Below are 12,658 nucleotides of genomic sequence, written 5' to 3'. Positions count from 1 at the left end.
CGATCATCCTCCATTGGCACCCCTCCGTTTTCACCCACCTCCGGACATCTGGGGCCTGAAGCCGCACTGCAGGCTCTGCAGCCGTGCGCACCATCCTGAACCGCATAAGTGTCGCCAGACGTCAGGGGCCGTTCCGGCCTCCGCTCTCTCTCCACCGCTGCCCCCTCCCTCCGTCTCTGCAGCACCACCGATTGTGGCCTGCGTGACCGTCCGGGGACATCTTCCTGCTGACAGGCGGGCCGCCCGACTGGTGCATCGCCAGATCGGCCCGCCGCAAATCCTCGTGGTGCTGACCTGGAGACGGGAGGCTGTCCCACTGGCCTGGGACCCTGCCCTCCACTCTCCGGAGGGCCCGACCGGCGACCGGGATTCCTCCCGGATCGGGACCTCCGCCCCCTAGCGGTGGAAGCGGAAACCCGGCCCGGAGCGTCCCTCGAGGGGCTCCCAAGCCTGCGTCGAGCCCTAGGCAATTCGTCCGGGCTAAGACGTTCTAGCGGCCGCACCCGCCGCGACCGCCGGAGGGGGGATGTCATCACCTCAGGCGCTGCCTGCGTCCCGGCCGCACTCGAACCCGCTGCCTCCTCCAGCCCTGCCGACAACTCCGTCCCCGATGCCACCGGACCCGTCCTCCCGAGCTCCTCCTCAAGCCAGGCCATGTCCCGTTCCGCCACAGCCTGCCGCACTTGCTCCATCAGGGCCTGCATCGTTCTTAAGATCAGTACAAGGCTAACTGCTTTCCTGGGGCCTGAATGGCACGAAACTGTCTCTCACCCTTCCTATATGCCCTCTGTTAACCTCGCCCCCTCCCCTCCCCCTTCCTCCCCCTCCTCCCCTTGAACATTTCAACTCATTCCTTCTCCCCTGCAACCCTGGTCATGTTTGCCTCCACCAATCATTGCATGATGTGTCCGGCTATTTCTTTACTGATGATCCCATATATGCATAATCCCATGTAGGGGGAAGGATGATATTAGTCCCAAATGTATAAGCACGACAATATAAAATACAAGCGCTGCAGATATGAATTGATTATGCCGCAGACAAGCCTCCTGCCGTGTCCTCTCACCGCACCCTCCAACACGCGTTTCGCAATCTTTCTTCAGGACTCCGTTCCAACGGAAAGCTCAGACGGAACGGGACCCTGGCGCAGACGTGAACGAAGCCTTAGAAGTAAAAATGTCTGACGAACAATGGAGATGATCTTTTAGCTACCTCTCGAAAACTTCTAAATGTATTTCACACCTGGAAAACTCTGGGACAATCTTCTACCGCTGGTTCCTCACTCCCCAGAAATGACAGCAAATCTCCCCTAGATGTTCTAGTCTCTGCTGGAAATGTAAATCTGCTGAACATTTCTCCCCCTCTGGTGGGAACGTCCTGCGGTGAATAATTTATGGAACGAGGTGTTTCACCTGTTATCTGGCCTTTGCGAGACACGGCGTCCACCAGATCCGGCCTTGGCATTACTGGGAATAGGTCTTGACATGTTACCAAGTGATCACACCACGATCATCTCTCATGCCTTAATAACCACACGACTACAAATTTCCCATCACTGGGAAGATAATTGTCATCCAAATCTACAAATGGTTATTAGAGGTGTCAATAAGAATTGTTGGCATGAATTGACCTTTCCAGGAGCCGATTGTGGACGCTCTTGACGCTGGGATTGTAGAGTTCGTTCAGTTAGGGACAAGAACCATAGCATATCTTTTCTACCCCCCTTTATAGGCCAAACACCCCAGAATTTACCCATCCCATAAAACACGGACACATTGGTTTGGATAAATCTTGGCCACAGCAGCCATTTTATTAACAAACATAAATAACAATAAACAAATTAGCATAGAAAAATTAACGTGGAAAGGGGAGTCCTTGGACCTACAAAAATCTGGCGCCAAAAATTTGCCCATCTGCATAATATTTACCCCCTGCCATCTCCCACAGGCTCAGGGGCACCGTCATAACTGCAGTTGGTTGTCCTTAAGTGCCACCACTCCCCGGGACACCACCCAGCAGGAGCCCAAATTGAGCCAGACCACCGATCAATTATATAATTCGGGAGGGACCGTACTCGCAATGAATCCCCCCCACACAATTTACCACCAACTCCAAAGACCCCCGTTCCGTCAACATTGCTGCGACTCTGCTTCAACTGCCCCCACAGCGTCCCTGAATCTGTGAAAAAAGAAAAGATAGAAACGAGCAACGCAGCGAAAAAAGGAAAAAACACCAACAAACATTTAAGGTTGAACAGGCCGGACAGTTGTAAGATCTTGATTTTCTTCTAATGGTAAAAATCATCCAAAATAACAGAAGCCTCATCATACATAAAGATGCTTCGAGCCGGTGCTAGACATAAGATCGCCGCTGGCTCCTCCATCGCCTGGCATGTGGGGGGAGATAAGGGGCTGCCATTATTTCAGGGATAATAGTAGGGCGGGTACATCCTCTCTATTCTTGGTTTCACGCAAAGGATTGTGGGTCAGCACCTATAGACATGGTCAGCTAAACGATCTGTGGCATTTGGAAAGGAGCTGGTGGTATCATCAGAGATCAGTCACGGCCTTGTCCTCTGCCGGGGACACTCTCCAGACACATGAACATTGCTCCCTAATATCAGGTCTATCCATAACAACGGTTTTCAGAGATGAAGTCACATTAACTCGGCGCGGTCATAAAAATATGTCCACATTACATGTCCTCAACAGGCCAAGGACAGAGTCGGAGAACTTTTTGGATTTTTTCACCCCCTTATCTTGGCTTCTTGGCATAATCCAAAAAGTCTAATTTGTCTTTCCTTCTTTCCATAAGTCTGCACCCCCCGTACCGAGGCGTCATCACTATTACCATGTCCTGCAAGAAAATGTTCAATATTACAAAACCCCCCGGTGTCGCGTATCTTACAGGATCTGCCGAGCCCAGGAAACATCATGAGAAGTTCACACCTGAGTCGTTCACTTTAGTGGTTGTGATCACCAGGTCGTGACTAAACCTTCTGTAAGAACGAGCTGTGGACATGTCACGAACCATAAGAAGGGGACACATCGCGGCCCGGGATCTCATCCGCACAGGTCCTGCCCAGGAACATCTCCAGCCCAAAGTCTTCTCCTGATCGATACATTATTACTCCCGTATGTTCAAAATAGTTCTCTACAAGAAGAAATAAATTCTCTCCTCTGGAGGGGAGAAATCTTGTAGACTTTTTCCAGGGGATCATTGTCCTAAAGGGTTACCTACTAGCGGGATCTCCGAAAGGCGGATCAATAAGGTTCCCCCATATAGAGAGCTCCACTGATGACATCATCAGACAATGTGACTCTACAGTAAACCTTCACTTCAAACAGGTGTAATGTCTCAGCGCAAATACCAACGGGACAAGAAGAGAAACGGAGGAGGTCAGCTGCTCCACCGATACCGTGCCCGGAACGCTGTATAGATACCCACATAAATACATATATATATACACACAACCGAATGACCCCTATATCAGAGACACCGACCCCTTCACGATCAGAGCTTCTCTGTATGGATATTAGACACGTGACCCCGGAGTGAGAACGTTTTCCGTGTATTAGTTTCAGTGGAATTCACACTAGAGGAGCGACTTGGAGAGCGGCGTGGTCATCGGTGCTAGAATATTAGTATTTCACAAACTGACAACCTTATGGGGTTTCTCGTGCAGCGGTGTGGAGAGTACACCGAGAATGATGTGATCGAGGAAAAACACCCAGGAAAGGGGAACCTGTGGACGTCAACAACTGGTCAATGAAAGAGTCAGAGGAGGATGTGAAGAATCGTTCTGAAAAACAGACGGGGAACAGTCAATACCTATACACACAAACACACACACACAAACACCCATATATAATACACATACAGACATATACATGTACACAAACCCACACATATATACCTATAAACACACACACACGCACACGCACACACAGACATATGCATAAACCCACACGTGTATATATATATATATACACACACACACACATATATATACACATACAGACATATACATGTACACAAACCCACACATATATACCTATACACACACACACACACACCCATATATAATACACATACAGACATATACATGTACACAAACCCACACATATATACCTATAAACACACACACACACGCACACGCACACACAGACATATGCATAAACCCACACGTGTATATATATATACACACACACACACACATATATATACACATACAGACATATACATGTACACAAACCCACACATATATACCTATACACACACACACACACCCATATATAATACACATACAGACATATACATGTACACAAACCCACACATATATACCTATAAACACACACACACACGCACACGCACACACAGACATATGCATAAACCCACACGTGTATATATATATACACACACACACATATATATACACATACAGACATATACATGTACACAAACCCACACATATATACCTATACACACACACACACACCCATATATAATACACATACAGACATATACATGTACACAAACCCACACATATATACCTATACACACACACACACACACATATATATACACATACAGACATATACATGTACACAAACCCACACATATATACCTATAAACACACACACACACACGCACACACAGACATATACATAAACCCACACGTGTATATATATATACACACACACACACACACACATATATATACACAGAGATATACAATATCATTTTTGCTCCTGGGCACATAACAGCGAGTGCTTTGTGGCATTACACATGGGTGCGTTCGTGTTACTTCTCGCTATTTTGGGACAGTGTTTATCAGTTACAGCCGTCACCTCTTGCTCAGTATTTAGTTATTAGTCATTTATCTGCAGCCTGTGAGTTCCGGTCACGATCTTTCACACCGTTATTATCTGCAGCTCAGCTGTATTCATATCTAATATCCCCAGATATCAGCGTGTGCCGCGGAGCCACGTACAGGTGACACTCATGGAGACTCGGGTGCTGGATTTGCTCCGGACATGTCTGACCGTTTTTGCCTCCTCACATTGCGGCACGTTACATATATCGGCAGTGTATAAAGCTACGCTCACATAGCGGCTGTGGTGCGGGTGAATAGACCTTTAAAGGCGTCCTCCGGGCACTTTATATTGATGGTCTATCCTTAGATGAACGCCGCGGCCTCTTCAATGTTTACCAGGCTCATCGCTGTATCCCTCGCGGTTGCGCCTGGGATTGCAGCTCAGTCCTATTTATTTGAATGGGACCGGAACTGCAATCCCAGGCGCAGATCCCCAGAGTTCTTCATGAGTCCCATCGCCACCGGTGTTTTGTTTTTTTTTATAAACCCGGCATGCCCAGCAGTGACTGGCGTAGCCTCCAGTCTTTGTCAGAGCTTTAAGGCCACTAATATTCATCCAACAGTGTAATAACTGACCAAAGCCTAAGACTCTGTTCACACGTTGCGGTCAAGTTTTATTTTTTTGCAGTGATTTTCGGAAAATTCGGGTTTAGCGAAAATCGCTGAAAAAATGCGTATTGGCTTTGACATGTGATCACAACAGTGAATTCACACGCTGCAGAACTGCAGCCATTTACAGAACAATACATGTGGATGAAGTTTACAAAGAATGGAGGACATGCTGCGTAGCGCTCATGACGCTTATTTTGCCGCTTCTGCCTTGAAATTGCTGCAAAATGCTGTGGTTTTGTCGCAATTTCCAATATTTTTGCCTTCTTTTTGCAGGACAGATGAGATTTTAATATCCCACCAGAACACAACCAGTGTGAACAATGGGAACAAATGCAAATTTTCTTCTTCTTTTCTTCTCCTTTTTAGAATCACTTTAACATCTGGTCCAAATGGAGGAAAATAAACTCTTCCATTCAGGTCCCAGTGCTCTGGACTTTACAACACTTGACCGTATATTGTGATTAGATTATTCTATGCTATTATATTGTTTAGGATGGTGCGGGCGTTACACCTGTCATTGAACTCAATTAGAATCTTGTATTCAGTGAGCTCCCCCTAGTGGTGGCAGAAAGAATTTCACCTAATAACTAGATCATTATAACCAGTCTATTTTCTACTTGAATAGGTTATTATAAACAAACCTCACAAAGAGGGACAACCGATGCGGCGCGCGTAGCTGGTCGCAGCAATTTTTTTTTCTGTTAATCCACACATCTAATCCCACCTAACCCCGGCCATACACACCTGGTTCAGGCAACACAGTATAATACCAAATAACTGCCCCCACACAGTATAATGCCCCCATAGCTGCCACCATACAGTATAATGTTCCCATAGCTGCCTCCACACAGTATAATGCCCTCATAGCTGCCACCACACAGTATAATGCCCCCATAGCTGCCTCCACACAGTATAATGCCCCCATAGCTGCCACCATACAGTATAATGCCCCCATAGCTGCCCCCACACAGTATAATGTCCCCATAGCTGCCCCCACACAGTATAATGCCCCCATAGCTGCCTCCACACAGTATAATGCCCCCATAGCTGCCACCATACAGTATAATGTTCCCATAGCTGCCTCCACACAGTATAATGCCCCCATAACTGCCTCCACACAGTATAATGCCCCCATAACTGCCTCCACACAGTATAATGCCCCCATAACTGCCTCCACACAGTATAATGCCCCCATAACTGCCTCCACACAGTATAATGCCCCCATAACTGAACCCCACACAGTATAATGCCCCCATAACTGCCACCACACAGTATCCACAGTCCAGCCCCTCCCTATATAAGGACATCCAGCCCCTCCCTACATAAGGACATCCAGTCCCTCCCTACATAAGGACATCCAGCCCCTCCCTACATAAGGACATCCAGTCCCTCCCTACATAAGGACATCCAGCCCCTCCCTACATAAGGACATCCAGTCCCTCCCTACATAAGGACATCCAGTCCCTCCCTACATAAAGACGTCCAGCCCCTCCCTACATAAGGACGTCCAGCCCCTCCCTACATAAGGACATCCAGCCCCTCCCTACATAAGGACATCCAGTCCCTCCCTACATAAGGACGTCCAGCCCCTCCCTACATAAGGACGTCCAGCCCCTCCCTACATAAGGACGTCTAGCCCCTCCCTACATAAGGACGTCCAGCCCCTCCCTACATAAGGACATCCAGTCCCTCCCTACATAAGGACGTCCAGCCCCTCGCTACATAAGGACATCCAGTCCCTCCCTACATAAGGACGTCCAGCCCCTCCCTACATAAGGACATCCAGCCCCTCCCTACATAAGGACGTCCAGCCCCTCCCTACATAAGGACGTCCAGCCCCTCCCTACATAAGGACGTCCAGCCCCTCCCTACATAAGGACGTCCAGCCCCTCCCTACATAAGGACATCCAGCCCCTCCCTACATAAGGACATCCAGCCCCTCCCTACATAAGGACGTCCAGCCCCTCCCTACATAAGGACATCCAGCCCCTCCCTACATAAGGACGTCCAGCCCCTCCCTACATAAGGACATCCAGTCCCTCCCTACATAAAGACGTCCAGCCCCTCCCTACATAAGGACGTCCAGCCCCTCCCTACATAAGGACATCCAGCCCCTCCCTACATAAGGACATCCAGTCCCTCCCTACATAAGGACGTCCAGCCCCTCCCTACATAAGGACGTCCAGCCCCTCCCTACATAAGGACGTCTAGCCCCTCCCTACATAAGGACGTCCAGCCCCTCCCTACATAAGGACATCCAGTCCCTCCCTACATAAGGACGTCCAGCCCTTCGCTACATAAGGACATCCAGTCCCTCCCTACATAAGGACGTCCAGCCCCTCCCTACATAAGGACGTCCAGCCCCTCCCTACATAAGGACATCCAGCCCCTCCCTACATAAGGACATCCAGTCCCTCCCTACATAAAGACGTCCAGCCCCTCCCTACATAAGGACGTCCAGCCCCTCCCTACATAAGGACATCCAGCCCCTCCCTACATAAGGACGTCCAGCCCCTCCCTACATAAGGACGTCCAGCCCCTCCCTACATAAGGACGTCCAGCCCCTCCCTACATAAGGACGTCCAGCCCCTCCCTACATAAGGACATCCAGCCCCTCCCTACATAAGGACATCCAGCCCCTCCCTACATAAGGACGTCCAGCCCCTCCCTACATAAGGACATCCAGCCCCTCCCTACATAAGGACGTCCAGCCCCTCCCTACATAAGGACATCCAGTCCCTCCCTACATAAGGACGTCCAGCCCCCCCCCCTACATAAGGACGTCCAGCCCCTCCCTACATAAGGACGTCCAGCCCCTCCCCCTACATAAGGACATCCAGTCCCTGCCTACATAAGGACATCCAGTCCCTCCCTACATAAGGACATCCAGTCCCTCCCTACATAAGGACATCCAGTCCCTCCCTACTTAAGGACATCCAGCCCCTCCCCTACATAAAGACGTCCAGCCCCTCCCTACATAAGGACGTCCAGCCCCTCCCTACATAAGGACATCCAGTCCCTCCCTACATAAGGACGTCCAGCCCCTCCCTACATACGGACGTCCAGCCCCTCCACCTTGTGTTTTCTTCTGTCCTCTGGACTTGGATCGATGCTTTGCTGCTTGTTGCTTTGCATTGTGTTACTGGTTTCATTTGTTCTGCTGAACGTCCTAGATTCCTGGGCGATGTACGAAGGGCGTTGTGACCCTCCACAATCCTGAAGCTGCTGCATCCGGCTATTAATGTTTAGCTGTTTGTTGCAGTGGATGAAGCTTTTAAAAAATGTGATGATGGCAGAAGAGGAAACATCCGGAGTCCGGTCCATGTTTCCTATGGATGGGGCACTGAAGCATTGGGTTCCTCCTCCAAAAAAGGAACTGTCTATCGCCAAGACTGCCCAGGCTTTTGCACCTACTGAGGTCAGGGCCTTCTCTGCTGAGCGGGGCCAGTGGCTTCATTTATTACACGTCTGGCTACGAATAACAAGGACGTCCTCTGAACATCCTAGGATGGGGGTCAGCAACCTTTGGCACTCCAGCTGTTGTGAAACTACAACTCCCAGCATTCCCTGACAGCCGAAGGCTTTATTATTTAAATTAAGAAAACGACCTCATCCTACATCTAAGCTAAATGTTCCTACATCCCCCTGTAGATAGTACCATACAGCCCACTGTAGATAGTACCATACATCCCCCTGTAGATAGTGCCATACAGCCCCCTGTAGACAGTGCCATACATCCCCCTGTAGATAGTGCCATACATCCCCCTGTAGATAGTGCCATACAGCCCCCTGTAGATAGTGCCATACATCCCCCTGTAGATAGTGCCATACATCCCCCTGTAGATAGTGCCATACATCCCCCTGTAGATAGTGCCATACATCCCCCTGTAGATAGTGCCATACATCCCCCTGTAGATAGTACCATACATCCCCCTGTAGACAGTGCCATACATCCCCCTATAGATAGTACCATACATCCCCCTGTAGACAGTGCCATAGATTCCCCTGTAGATAGTGCCATACATCCCGCTGTAGATAGTGCCATACATCCCGCTGTAGATAGTGCCATACATCCCGCTGTAGATAGTGCCATACATCCCCCTGTAGATAGTGCCATAAATCCCCCTGTAGATAGTGCCATACTTCCCCCTGTAGATAGTGCCATACATCCCCCTGTAGATAGTACCATACATCCCCCTGTAGACAGTGCCATACATCCCCCTGTAGATAGTGCCATACATCCCCCTGTAGATAGTGCCATACATCCCCCTGTAGATAGTACCATACATCCCCCTGTAGACAGTGCCATACATCCCCCTGTAGATAGTACCATACATCCCCCTGTAGACAGTGCCATAGATTCCCCTGTAGATAGTGCCATACATCCCCCTGTAGACAGTGCCATACATCCCCCTGTAGATAGTGCCATACATCCCGCTGTAGACAGTGTCATACATCCCCCTGTAGACAGTGCCATCCATCCCCCTGTAGATAGTGCCATACATCCCCCTGTAGATAGTGCCATACATCCCCCTGTAGATAGTACCATACATCCCCCTGTAGACAGTGACATACATCCCCCTGTAGACAGTGCCATACATCCCGCTGTAGATAGTGCCATACATCCCGCTGTAGATAGTGCCATACATCCCGCTGTAGATAGTGCCATACATCCCGCTGTAGATAGTGCCATACATCCCCCTGTAGATAGTGCCATAAATCCCCCTGTAGATAGTGCCATACTTCCCCCTGTAGATAGTGCCATACATCCCCCTGTAGATAGTACCATACATCCCCCTGTAGACAGTGCCATACATCCCCCTGTAGATAGTGCCATACATCCCGCTGTAGACAGTGCAATACATCCCCCTGTAGATAGTGCCATACATCCCCCTCTAGATAGTGCCATACTTCCCCCTGTAGATAGTGCCATACATCCCCCTGTAGATAGTACCATACATCCCCCTGTAGACAGTGCCATACATCCCCCTGTAGATAGTGCCATACATCCCGCTGTAGACAGTGTCATACATCCCCCTGTAGACAGTGCCATCCATCCCCCTGTAGATAGTGCCATACATCCCCCTGTAGATAGTGCCATACATCCCCCTGTAGATAGTACCATACATCCCCCTGTAGACAGTGACATACATCCCCCTGTAGATAGTGCCATACATCCCGCTGTAGACAGTGCCATACATCCCGCTGTATATAGTGCCATCCATCCCCCTGTAGATAGTGCCATACATCCCCCTGTAGATAGTGCCATGCATCCCCCTGTAGATAGTGCCATACATCCCCCCTGTAGATAGTGCCATACATCCCCCTGTAGATAGTGCCATACATCCCACTGTAGATAGTGCCATACATCCCCCTGTAGATAGTGCCATACATCCCCCTGTAGACAGTGCCATACATCCCGCTGTAGATAGTACCATACAGCCCCCCTGTAGATAGTGCCATACAGCCCCCCTGTAGATAGTGCCATACAGCCCCCCTGTAGATAGTGCCATACAGCCCCCCTGTAGATAGTGCCATACAGCCCCCCTGTAGACAGTGCCATACATCCCGCTGTAGATAGTGCCATACATCGCCCTGTAGATAGTGCCATACAGCCCCCCTGTAGATAGTGCCATACAGCCCCCCTGTAGATAGTGCCATACAGCCCCCCTGTAGATAGCACCATACAGCCCCCCTGTAGATAGCACCATACAGCCCCCCTGTAGATAGTGCCATACAACCCCACCTGTAGATAGTGCCATACAGCCCGCTCCCTGTAGATAGAACCATACAGCCCCCCTGTAGATAGCACCATACAGCCCCCCTGTAGATAGCACCATACAGCCCCCCTGTAGATAGCACCATACAGTCCCCCCTGTAGATAACGCCATACAGTCCCCCCTGTAGATAGCGCCATACAGCCCCCTGTAGATAGTGCCATACAGCCCCCCTGTAGATAGTGCCATGCAGCCCCCCTGTAGATAGCACCATACAGCCCCCCTGTAGATAGTGCCATACATCCCCCTGTAGATAGTGCCATACAGCCCCCCTGTAGATAACGCCATACAGCCCTCCCCCTGTAGATAACGCCATACAGCCCCCCTGTAGATAGTGCCATACATCCCCCTGTAGATAGGGTTAACAGTGTATGTCAATTGTATGAGAGAAATATGCAATTTGTTTACGTTTTGTGTCTTCTTCTAATGTATTAGTGTGTGTGTTGTTTTCAGTGTGAGTGGTATGTGGGGTATAGGTCTAGTGTGTAAGTTTTGTGAGGTATGTGTTTAGCATTTGTGTGGTGTGTGCGGTATGTGTCTAGTGTAAGTAGTGTGTGCGGTATGTGTCTAGTGTGTGGTACGTGTCTAGTGTGTGAGTGGTATGTCTCTAGTATGTGAGTGATGTGTGCAGCATCTGTGCCAGGTGTGATTAATGTGTGTTCAACATGTGTCCTTGGTGTGGGTAGAAAACGTGCGGCATATGTCTTAAGTGTGAGTGGCAAAAGTCAAGGATATATCCTAGGTGTGAGTGGTGTGCATGCGCATGTGTCCTAGGTGTGAGTGGTGCATGTGTGGCATATGTCCTAGGTGTGAGTGGTGTGCATGCGCATGTGTCCTAGGTGTGAGTGGTGCATGTGTGGCATATGTCCTAGGTGTGAGTGGTGTGCATGCGCATGTGTCCTAGGTGTGAGTGGGGGATGTGTGCTAGGTGTAAGTGGTGTGCGTGTGCATGTGTCCTTAGGTGTAAGGGTATGTTCACACGAAGTCATTACGTCCGTAATTGACGGACGTATTTCGGCTGCAAGTACCGGACCGAACACAGTGCAGGGAGCCGGGCTCCTAGCATCATAGTTATGTACGACGCTAGGACTCCCTGCCTCGCTGCAGGACAACTGTCCCGTACTGAAAACATGATTACAGTACGGGACAGTTGTCCGGCAGCGAGGCAGGGACTCCTAGCGTCGTACATAACTATGATGCTAGGAGCCCGGCTCCCGCCCGGCACTGTGTTCGGTCCAGGACTTGCTGCCGAAATACGTCCGTCAATTACGGATGTAATGACCTCGTGTGAATCCAGCCTAAGTGCGCATGTGTCCTAGGTGTAATTGATGTGCGTGCGCATGTGTCCTAGGTGTGAGTGGTGTGCGTGCACATGTGTCCTAGGTGTGAGTGG

This window comes from Rhinoderma darwinii, chromosome 6 (assembly GCF_050947455.1).
Source record: "Rhinoderma darwinii isolate aRhiDar2 chromosome 6, aRhiDar2.hap1, whole genome shotgun sequence".
In the NCBI taxonomy this organism is placed as follows: Eukaryota; Metazoa; Chordata; class Amphibia; order Anura; family Rhinodermatidae; genus Rhinoderma; species Rhinoderma darwinii.
Note: the sequence above shows the minus strand (reverse complement) of the source record.